The 9,917-nt window shown below is 39.5% G+C and overlaps 1 long non-coding RNA gene across 1 annotated transcript; it reads left to right on the top strand.

Annotated features, from left to right (window-relative positions):
* The first annotated feature begins 4,921 nt into the window (after positions 1-4,921).
* On the top strand, positions 4,922-9,657 carry LOC122213403. The gene is made up of 3 exons (XR_006199496.1): positions 4,922-4,993; positions 6,273-6,369; positions 9,436-9,657. It is a non-coding gene; the product is annotated as an uncharacterized LOC122213403 (long non-coding RNA).
* The last annotated feature ends 260 nt before the right edge of the window (positions 9,658-9,917 follow it).

Raw genomic sequence — 9,917 nt, forward strand, 5'->3', positions numbered from 1 at the left:
TGTAACTGCTCTACCATACTTAGGTGCAAGTGAAATTGAAGGGTTAGAGACCAAGGATCTGAAACATGGGTCTCATCTTGCTGTCCTTCACTCTCTGCTCTGATTACAGTTACCCTCATCCATGAGTGTGATTCTGTTTTCCCTAACCTATATTTTATTTTGAAAAGGAAATGCATGTCCTCTCAAAGGAACATATTGAGGAGCCCTGAAAGTTGTCCTATTTGTTTCTCCCCCCCCCCCCCCCCCCCCCCCCCCCCCCGCCGCCCCTTCAATTTCACTTTTGATAAGAAAACCAAACTGGGCACATTTCTAATCAGCTTTCCTATTTTTATTTTTAAATTATGTTTTCCTGTTCATTTGATTTGTACAGATTCTTTATTATCATCGTTCTTTTCCATATGTTTGTATTAATTTGTAAGAGTATGCATCTTAAAATGGCAAGGTTTCAATATTTTTACAACTCACTCGTGGTTTTCCGCATTCTTTGTACACACGTGAAAGAAAACTTTTATGCAAGGTCTTGTGTTTCAAGAGAGCTTTGCGAATATTTTGTATATGACAGTCTCACTCAGAACTGTTTTTTCCACACATTTAAGGTGTAGTATTAATAGGTGAAAACCAGCTTTCTAGAGAGAATAAACTTGCATATTTATTTTTAGTGATATAAAAGTAGCAATATTCTTGGAGACTGATAACCATAGCGTTAATACGCCCATTGTAGTCACTTAAATTGGGGTTCATTTCAGCAAACTTGCTGAATTTTCTTGAAGGAGCGAAATACTGTGTTGGCAAATTACTGTTACTTGATAACAGTGTTTTAACAAGCAGCGACGTTGTAAGTTAGTCTCAGTGCATTATCTTGTGTAGTCCTATGCAATAATAGTATAGTGTTACATGTAATCTATCTGGCCTACGTGTTTTATACAGCTGACATACGGTGTTAAGAGCCAGGCTGTTGAATGGAATTTCTCAGTAGCAGCCTACAATTGAATAGCAAGGGGCATAAAGCATATCCATTCAGAATGAAGTGCCTTAAATATAGCAGTAGTCTTTTTTGGACTAGCACTGACTGAACTGTAATATAGGAGACAGTTTCAAGATGGTATCTATAGTCAAGAGGATCATGGAGCATGGTGCCTATGTAGACAATATAAGAGCTTCCAATTTTCCTTCAGATATTTTTAATATTAAATATATTTTAGTGACAGAGTGCCAACTTCTTTCATCAGGAAACCTTATTCAGGAGGGTTTTTTTTTTTTTTTTTTTTTTTTTTTTTAAAGAAAACGAGTTTAAATATCAAATCTGAATTGGTGGATGGGTATTGGATAGTTCAAAGCGAAGGTGTGATTGTCAGGTGTTTGAATGGATGGCTTCCATGAAAATAATCGACTGCATAGTTCCCATGCACGTCGGGCAACGAAAATCCTTGGAGACATTGATGATGCTATCAGTTTTATAGCTTTATTACTTAAGGGGGTAGGGAAAATTAATTCCCATTCTTTCAGTCCCCTTAATTGTATAGCTCTTTTCCTAGAATAGTGATGCAGATTTGCATGAACAGCTAACTGTACCATAGTGTTCATTGATACAATCATAGCATTGTCTGGTTTTCTCTTCATATCTCTATGGGGGGAGGGGAGCCCGGTGAAGAAGTCAAAGATCACGATGGTATGATGCTTCTTTTCTTTAGCTGATTTTGAGGGTTCTTAAAAAATGGTGCAAGGTTGCGTAGCCCCTGGCCCAGGGAAGGTGACCAGGGCCAAGTGACCTCATAGAAAGCTCTGTTGAGAGGAAGCATGGCATCTTGTACCACTGTCCTGACTTTCGCAACTCCTGAGCTCACTGTTGCCTGCTTCCCCATCCCCCTCTTCTTAAGAGACAATTTCTGGGATTGGCGGGTGAGTAAGCCCAGGAGAATGCTGCAGCCTCGGGGGTGGTTTTATTTCTTTCTTTTTTGCCAAATCGAGTGTGGATTTGTTGTAGGGACTAGTTAAGCCAAGAAGCGGTGGTTTGGGGTCGCCGTTTGTGACGAGAGAATGATCCACACCACTCCCCCCATCCCCGAGAGCAGACTGGTGCCTCGGGGTTGGGCCTCCATGTGGAGGGACCAAAATGCCAAACTTGCCCACCTGCCTCTGGGTAAGGCAACGGAAACACCAAACCTTTTGACTTTGCCAAAAACCCTACAACCAACCTGGTCATACATAGGACGACAAAGTTCTTTCTGGTTGTTTTTTAAATAGTAAAGCAATAAGAACAAATAAAATACATAGGAAGTTAAGAGATATAAAATAAAGCACAAAGGAATGCACTTATTAATATTTTTTAAAAATGCACTGGGGAAAAGTTGGTGTTGATAACAGTATATTAAAAAACCCTATGTCTTGAAAAAAATGACAAATGACTGTCTCTTGCGGACGCTTGGTACTGTAATGTTAATAATATAGTCACCTGCTGTTGGATGCAGCAATAATTTCTGTATGGTCCATAGCACTGTATATTATGGATCGATATTAATGTATCCAATGAAATAATTGAACTGTTGTTCTTGATAGCCTCATTAAAGCATTTGGTTTTTCACATAGTGGTGGCCAGTTTTTTTTAGTTAATTGACAATCTTGAATATTGCTTGCCTTATCAGGAATGGTAGCACACGTTTTCTTTTGATTTTACGAATAACAAATTGCATGAGAAATTTTAAAATGCCAGTAAGTACTTTTTTGGTTTTAAATGCCATTCTAAGATATTACTTTTTGGTTTTAAACATTTTTTGATTATGACTTGCACTCAGATGAACTATAATTATACAGCTTTTTTCCCCCTCTGAATTTGGGGGAGATTTTAAACTCCCAGATGCCAAGAATTCATTTTACATATAGGAGTTTTATTTAACATGTTTTAGTGAGAGGTGGCTTTACAAAAAGAGAAATTGTCGGAGAAGCCCTTGCATATTTACGAAAAAGATACTGGGTTTTTAAAATACAAATTTACAATAATGAAAGCTTAATATACCCAGGTTGCCAGCTCCTGGATGTATTTTTTTTAAATACAGCACTTAGGAATCATTTGATAAATGTTGGATTTGACTTGGGAAGTGTCAGACAAAACATGTCTTTATTCCCCAGCTAGACCTTAAACTTCTGCCCTCTCTAAAACATTTTCTGGTTTAACCTCTGGAGAAAATGCGCAAAAAACTTCCTGTAATGCTTCTGATGTGATTGTCAGCTTTTTCTTAAATTTGATTTTTTTTCCCTTAAGTTGTAATATACAATAATCAAAACCTTTCTTTTTCAGAGTTATTTGAATTATTTATATTTCCCATAGAAATGTGATTGTGTGATGCCTTAAAAACGTGTAAAAATAGGAAGATTTCCTCTCTGAACAAGAGGTTTTCCGGGCAACGCCGAAAGCAGGTAAGTTGAAGGTTGAAGCTCTGTATCTCAGGATGTCTACCGCGGAACCTTAACACTGACCTGTCATTTGCCTGTTCACATTCACTTCACAGTCTTCTTGGATCCTTCATCTGTAGCTTCCCCCTGCCGAAGGAAAAGAAAAGAATGCATACTGTGTGTTAGAGCACTGTTACCTGATCGTCAGACATTTGCCTACAACCTGTATGACTTTCTTTCGTATTCACAGACTTACACATTTCTTAAATGTTTTCATTAAGCGAACCCTCGTAACAAAGAAGCCTATCTATGAAGTGACAAACCGTGGACTGTCAGCTAAATGTCCTGAATTTGACTCTTGTCTCTCTGCCCATTTCCAGCTTGTGATTTTGAGCAAGCTACTCAGCGCCTCAGTGCCTCAATTTCCTTTCTGTTCATTGGCCAATAACAATAGCTACCACGTGGGGGTCTTGTGAAGTCCATTCAAAGTAACAGAGTGGAATTTTTGCTTGGCAGCATGTAGTAAATGCTCAGTAAATGGTAACTGCTTTTATGTTGTCGTCATCACCTTCATTATTAAAATGGAACGCGTTCCCTGGACTCCCTCAGGTCAATGTAGGTATCGGCGGTGGCATGCGCTGTTTGAAAAACGCTGCACGTTGGCACAGAGCTAATATTTGTGAGAACTGGCAAGGTGACAGAAGCCACAGGGTACATTAGAGAAGAGGACCTCACTGTATCTAAGACCCTGGATTAGAATATTTTAGAGAATAATAAACCCCATTTATCACCTTTTAAAAACATCATCAACACAAATGACCTAAAATTTAATTGGTATTAAATGTGTATAATCTGCACGTGTACCTCTGCCATGAGAATAATTACACTATATTATTCCCAGAAAATGTGCTCTGCTGAAGTTGAAATGTCTATTCTATTCCCTAGAGGATTAAACTTTTTAATCCTTTATGATACACACTGATGTTATGTATCTGAAGAGCGGTGTCTTGCCTATATCCTATCTGTTCACTTTCCTATCAATATTTAAATGATTTTCAGGTTTTTATTTTCAATTATACTTACATTTGATGACTTCTTTGGAATACCATCTGAGGAGTTAATCTTCATAATCCAGCCAACATAAATGAACCTTTAGAACTACCCTGTTTTTATTTTTTGTGTATGCCAAGATTTAATGCATAGCCAAGTAGCATGAGGAAAGCTCGTTTAACAGGAGTGTTGTAAAGTTAGATTTTCATTATATTTAGAGAGAGATGGTGATGATCTCTTAATTCTTTGCTGCCACATCTGAGGCTCAATAGCAATGGCTTCGTGTCTTCACCCATACTAACATGAATCCTTAATATACATCTTGTGCAGAATATAAATGAAGAAGCTTCCATTCCATTCCCAGTTTTCCCAAGAGGCATGTACCAAAAAAAAAAAAAAAAAGTACATTTGCCATATTAAAATTGTCAAGCCTTTGTTTATACATAAAATTTAGACAAGGCTAATCTTATTTGTGTTCAATATTTATAGGTCTTTGGAGCCTATTACCTATCCCAGATATACTGGAAAGTAATATAACTATACGCAAATCCAAGTAAGTCTCAGCAACATTTCTAAATGGTAAAGGCAGTTTGCTTTTGAGAAATTTGCATTTTAAATTTCTAATTATGGAGTCAGTTGAAGTTATATCCAAATGGGTGCAATTGTCACTCAAAATGCCTTCCATATTATTCAGACAGCAAAATCTGTGTAGATAGAAACCACTAAACTAGTGTTTCCCAAACTTTGCTTTATGGAACTAGTTCCACAAGCTGTTCCAAAAGTTGCTTTGGGGAACAGGGGCTTGGAGGTTGGGGTCAGAAGCAAAATGCTGTATTTAATTTTGAGGACGTTAATGCTGGGGAATGCTGCAGTCAACGCATTTGACCAGTGTGTCTACTGAAAGACTTGTCACATTCTCAAATACGCTAATATGTCCTGAGAGTTTTCAGGATTGAGAATAGTTAGTATTTAATGTTTCACAATCTTATTTGACCACAGGATTTTGTCAGTATGTGTGTGTGTGTGTGTGTGTGTATCTGTGTAAAACATTTGCTGGTGGTTCCAAAGGACAGAATTTGGGAAATTCCAGAGATTTTTCAGGAAATTATATAGAATTGATAAAAGATAATTTCTTTCATTCCCTAAGATAAGTATGCTTACATTTGTTTATTATTCTACAAGTAGAAACCATTGTCGCCAAAAGAAATTACTCCTGAATCAGCAAATTAGCTTAGGTTTGGAATTCCATTCAAAGTATAAAATTCCGGGTAGGGAAATTATTGCCATTAAAATATTATCATTCCTGAATTTCAGAAGTAACCTATGTTCTCATTTTCAATGGAAATGTAAATTCTCTTATGCTCACGTTCGATATACCTTTTCTATGACTGGTAAAAAGTAGTCCTTTAAACTGCGTGTCTCCCCCCCATTTAAATACAAATACCCAATGTTTGGGAAGTAGGATGGAGATCTTGGCTACTGTTCAATTGGTTTATAACTCTGGGTCCTGCTCATTGATTTTTGGTGGAAGGGAGTTAGGAAGAACTGTATGGTATTCAGAATTACATAGTCGTCTCAGTGATTTCTTTTTCGATGTAGGCAAATCCTAACATTTAGGTTATATCTCAGAAGTTCAGTGAATGGGTTGTAGGCCAACCCACACAAGCCACACCAATCATCATTTGTTTGGTAAATCATAGTTTTAAGATTGTTCAAGAATTGAAATACCCTAGATTACAAAGTCTGAGGGAAAACACATCTTTCTGTTCCTTACAAATGAGATCAGACACTTCTTTCATTCAACACCTTTTTAAAAGTATGTTTTTTTTCAGGCCCCACTCTTTGCCTCGAAAGAAATGGTGAATAGAGGAACTTCGCTTCGGTGGGACAGAGGAATTAGTTGGCTCATAGGACCACACAGTTTAAATGGTAAATGTAACTTCACATATACCTGAATTTAAGGGCTCAAAGGTATTCGATTGCCCTGTCCTTCATTTTCTTGATTCTCTACTCCTCTCTGCAGGTGAGTCTTCTCATCTAGACCCCAAAGTCTACAAAGTCCAGTCGAAAACCAGTACCTCTTTCCCAAGGTCCATGGCCAAGTCCCCATATCAGTTCTGGTCAGTCCTATTGAGAGTAAGATCACCCTGGCAGGAAGATGGAACATGCCAATTGGCTAGGTCTGGATCACATGGTCCACTCCACTAGATTCCCTCGGTGGCACCTAAACCCCGGGGTCTGAGGGAAAGGAGAGTGGGGTTGATTCGCCTAGACTGCAAGGGGGTGATGCCACTCCTAAAATGGGGAGGAGACTCTGGGCAGGCAAAACCACAAGCATTCATTATTGTAGCTCTCAAAAGTTTTGGCCAAGCTCTACCTTTGCCAGTCTCTTGCTTCTCTTGGGTGCATCAATTTGGGACTTTTCCCCTCTCTACTTTAATGGCAGGATGGTGGAAAGGGAAGGGTAGAAGGTGTTGAATCCCTTTAGTTGTATCTCCCTCCTCTCCATTTGTGGCTACAGTTTCAGAAATAATTCTCCAGCTCTCACCTCCAGTCCCTACTCAGTCCTCTACCATGTGGACATCCTAGGACCCCAGTGCTTCCATAAGATGTTGAGGGCGCTCACAAAGCACAAGTTCCTCCAAATACCCAAGAACTCTTACTTCCATCATTCCCAAAGCCCACTCGGCTGTCAGGGTATTTTCACTTGCACCAAACTTTTCATTTGGCTCAAACGGAAAAGAGGGATTTACTGGTCACGTAACAAAAAACCTGCATGGATGAAACTCAGAACAGTGACCTCAGGTATTCAAATGACAGTGTCATGAATGGGTGCTGTCTCCTACTCACCCCTGCTCTGCTCTCTATTGGCTGTATTCTCATGCAAGCTGTCTCTGGGAGACGGCAGAATGACTGATAGCCCCACACTTCCCCTTGCAGTTTTATCAACTAGCATGGAAAAGGTGTCTCTCTCCTTCCAGAGTCTCCTTAACCCACGTTAGCCAGTGTGCTTATTCCTGGACCAATCACTGTTGCCAGGAGATGGAACAGACTGCTAGGTCATGCCTCATCATATTTCCCCCCATCGAGCCAGATGGACTCTGTCCCTCTGCAGGGAAAAGAGACAGGCTGAAAGCTGAGAAGGCCACCATTTCCTCCTTTGGCCCTTGTTCAGGTGTCCTTTCTGTCTGTGGGTGTCTACTATACAAAGTCAACATCTGACTTTGTATAATAAGTTAGGGTTCAGGTTAAATTTTACCTCTTCAGAGATGAGGGCACTGACCACCTTTCAGAAAGGAAGCTTTATTTGTATTTTCTTAACACACCATCTTGTTTATTTTCTTCATAGCCTATTTGTTCTTCTCTTCCTCCCCGTCCTGTTCCACCTTTTCCTCCACCTCGTCCTCCTTTCCTTAAACAAATGAGCTGCTTTCCTGTCACTTGTATGTAAAATCATCAGATTCGCAATCAGTAGAAAAGTACTGGCAATTTTTGCCACCATGTTATCAGTAAAGATGTAGTCTTTTTAAAAAGTAGCATGAAACATAAGTAAGATTGGAAAAGAGTACTAGGTTAAAAGAGTCTGTTTGCTAAACTGTAGAAATAGCTGGTCACAAGGGTGGTCACCACATCCTCTTCATGAGAGTTCTTGGGAGAGTCCAAGCTCCATATGAATTAAATAATGTAACTTTAACTGGCCCAAATGTCCTCTTCACTATTTTGATGATAGACTTTCTCAAGTGTACTATTCCCTGCTTTTTGAAACAGAATATAAAGAATATAAGTTTACCTGAGCTTGATGGCACAAGGTCATCTTGAAGATCATCATTTCATTGAGCTGTAAGACATTCGTGTCCTTGGGGGCTTCAGAGATGGAACAGAGGTTGTGGTCCCTGTATTAAGAGGTGCTAGCGGGGCACCTGGGTGGCTCAGGTGATTGAGCGTCCAACTCTTGATTTTGGCTCAGGTCATGATCTCGTGGTTTGTGAGTTCGGGCCCCACATGGGGCTCTGCACTGACAGTGTGGAACCTGCTTGGAATTCTCTCTCTCCCTCTCTCTACCCCTCCCCACTCCTTTCTCTCTCTCTTTCTCTTTCTCTCCCCCCCACAAAATAAATAAACTTAAAAAAAAAGCGGTGCTAAAGATGGTACTCTTACCCTGTCTTGTTTCCTCCCCAACCCCTTCCAATTCACTGCTGTGGCTCTGCCATTGGTTTGGGAGAACTGCTAATCTGGTTAAGCTATTTACAGTTAACAGAATTGTGTCTTGGGCCGTGTATGAAGATCTGGGCATTCTTCTTAGGTGCTGTACATCGGCTTTCTTGCTTTGATTATGGCTGTGAAGAGAAGTTTTTCTCCTCCTCTCCTATTCCCCGCTGGGATTTAGCTAACAGAAGTTACTGGCTTTGTGACTTGCTTAGACAAGTGCAACTATGGTTAGAAACACAGGCCAGAGTGCTTGGGATCCTGGGGTTCTGTTTCGCTCTGCCCCTCATAAACCATTCTTCTTTCTGTCCTTGGCAAGAGTTTCACTAAATTAGTCCAACTCAGACTATGACAGTGGTCAGTGAATCTTTCTGGGAAGAACCAGGTAGTAAATACCGTAGGCTTTGTGGACCTACAGGAAAAAAAAAATCAAGGATATTATGTTGGTACTTAAATGAGAAGAGGGAAAATAAATTGCCGCAAGTTTTATTTACATTAATGAGTTTCAAGGGATAATAACAATAATTGAGTACAATTTTTGCAACACACTTGTAATCATGAGACTAATGAAGTTTTGGGAGGGAGGTAATAACATTTTGCCTAAATTGGGGTTCATTGTTAGTGTTCTCTAGCATCAAACTGATTGTAAGTGTTCATCTGTAAAAGCCATGTTAGCTCTTGAGCTATTCAAGAATAGGGTGGTGCCGGAGTTGGACCATAGTTTCTCGACCCCTGTGGCATAAGCTGATAATAGTCCCCCAATACCTATTTTTTTCTTTCTCCTTTCAGTGATATAATGCTCTAGATTTTAGCTCAGCTCATAGCCGCATTGCTGGGTTCCTTTTCTTTCAAGTTCCCTCGCAACTCCATGGGACCAGGTCGTTCAATGCCAGATGATAAGATGTGAACAGCCCTCCATTCCTGGCCAGGAAATAGTAGATGTCCAGATGACTATGGCCAACCTGCCCCACCAGCCCTGGACCTTTCATCTCTGGACTATTGTGTGAAAAAGAAAGAAACTTATTTAAAGTATGTATTCTGAGATTTTGTTGTATAGTTGTATTTGCAAATACTGTATACTATATATGCTGTACAATTAAAAGGAAGAAATGTTTTCTCTCCTCTTTTTACTTTCCATCCTCTTTTTCCTTCTCTTCTTCTTCATCCTTTGCTTCAATGACATTATTTTTAGGACTTTCACCCTTTCCTCCTGGCCTTCCTACTCAAGTCATTTAAATCATTGAGTTCTTTTTTTTTTTTCTCTTGCTTAA

Source organism: Panthera leo, chromosome A2, assembly GCF_018350215.1.
Source record: "Panthera leo isolate Ple1 chromosome A2, P.leo_Ple1_pat1.1, whole genome shotgun sequence".
Taxonomy (NCBI): Eukaryota; Metazoa; Chordata; class Mammalia; order Carnivora; family Felidae; genus Panthera; species Panthera leo.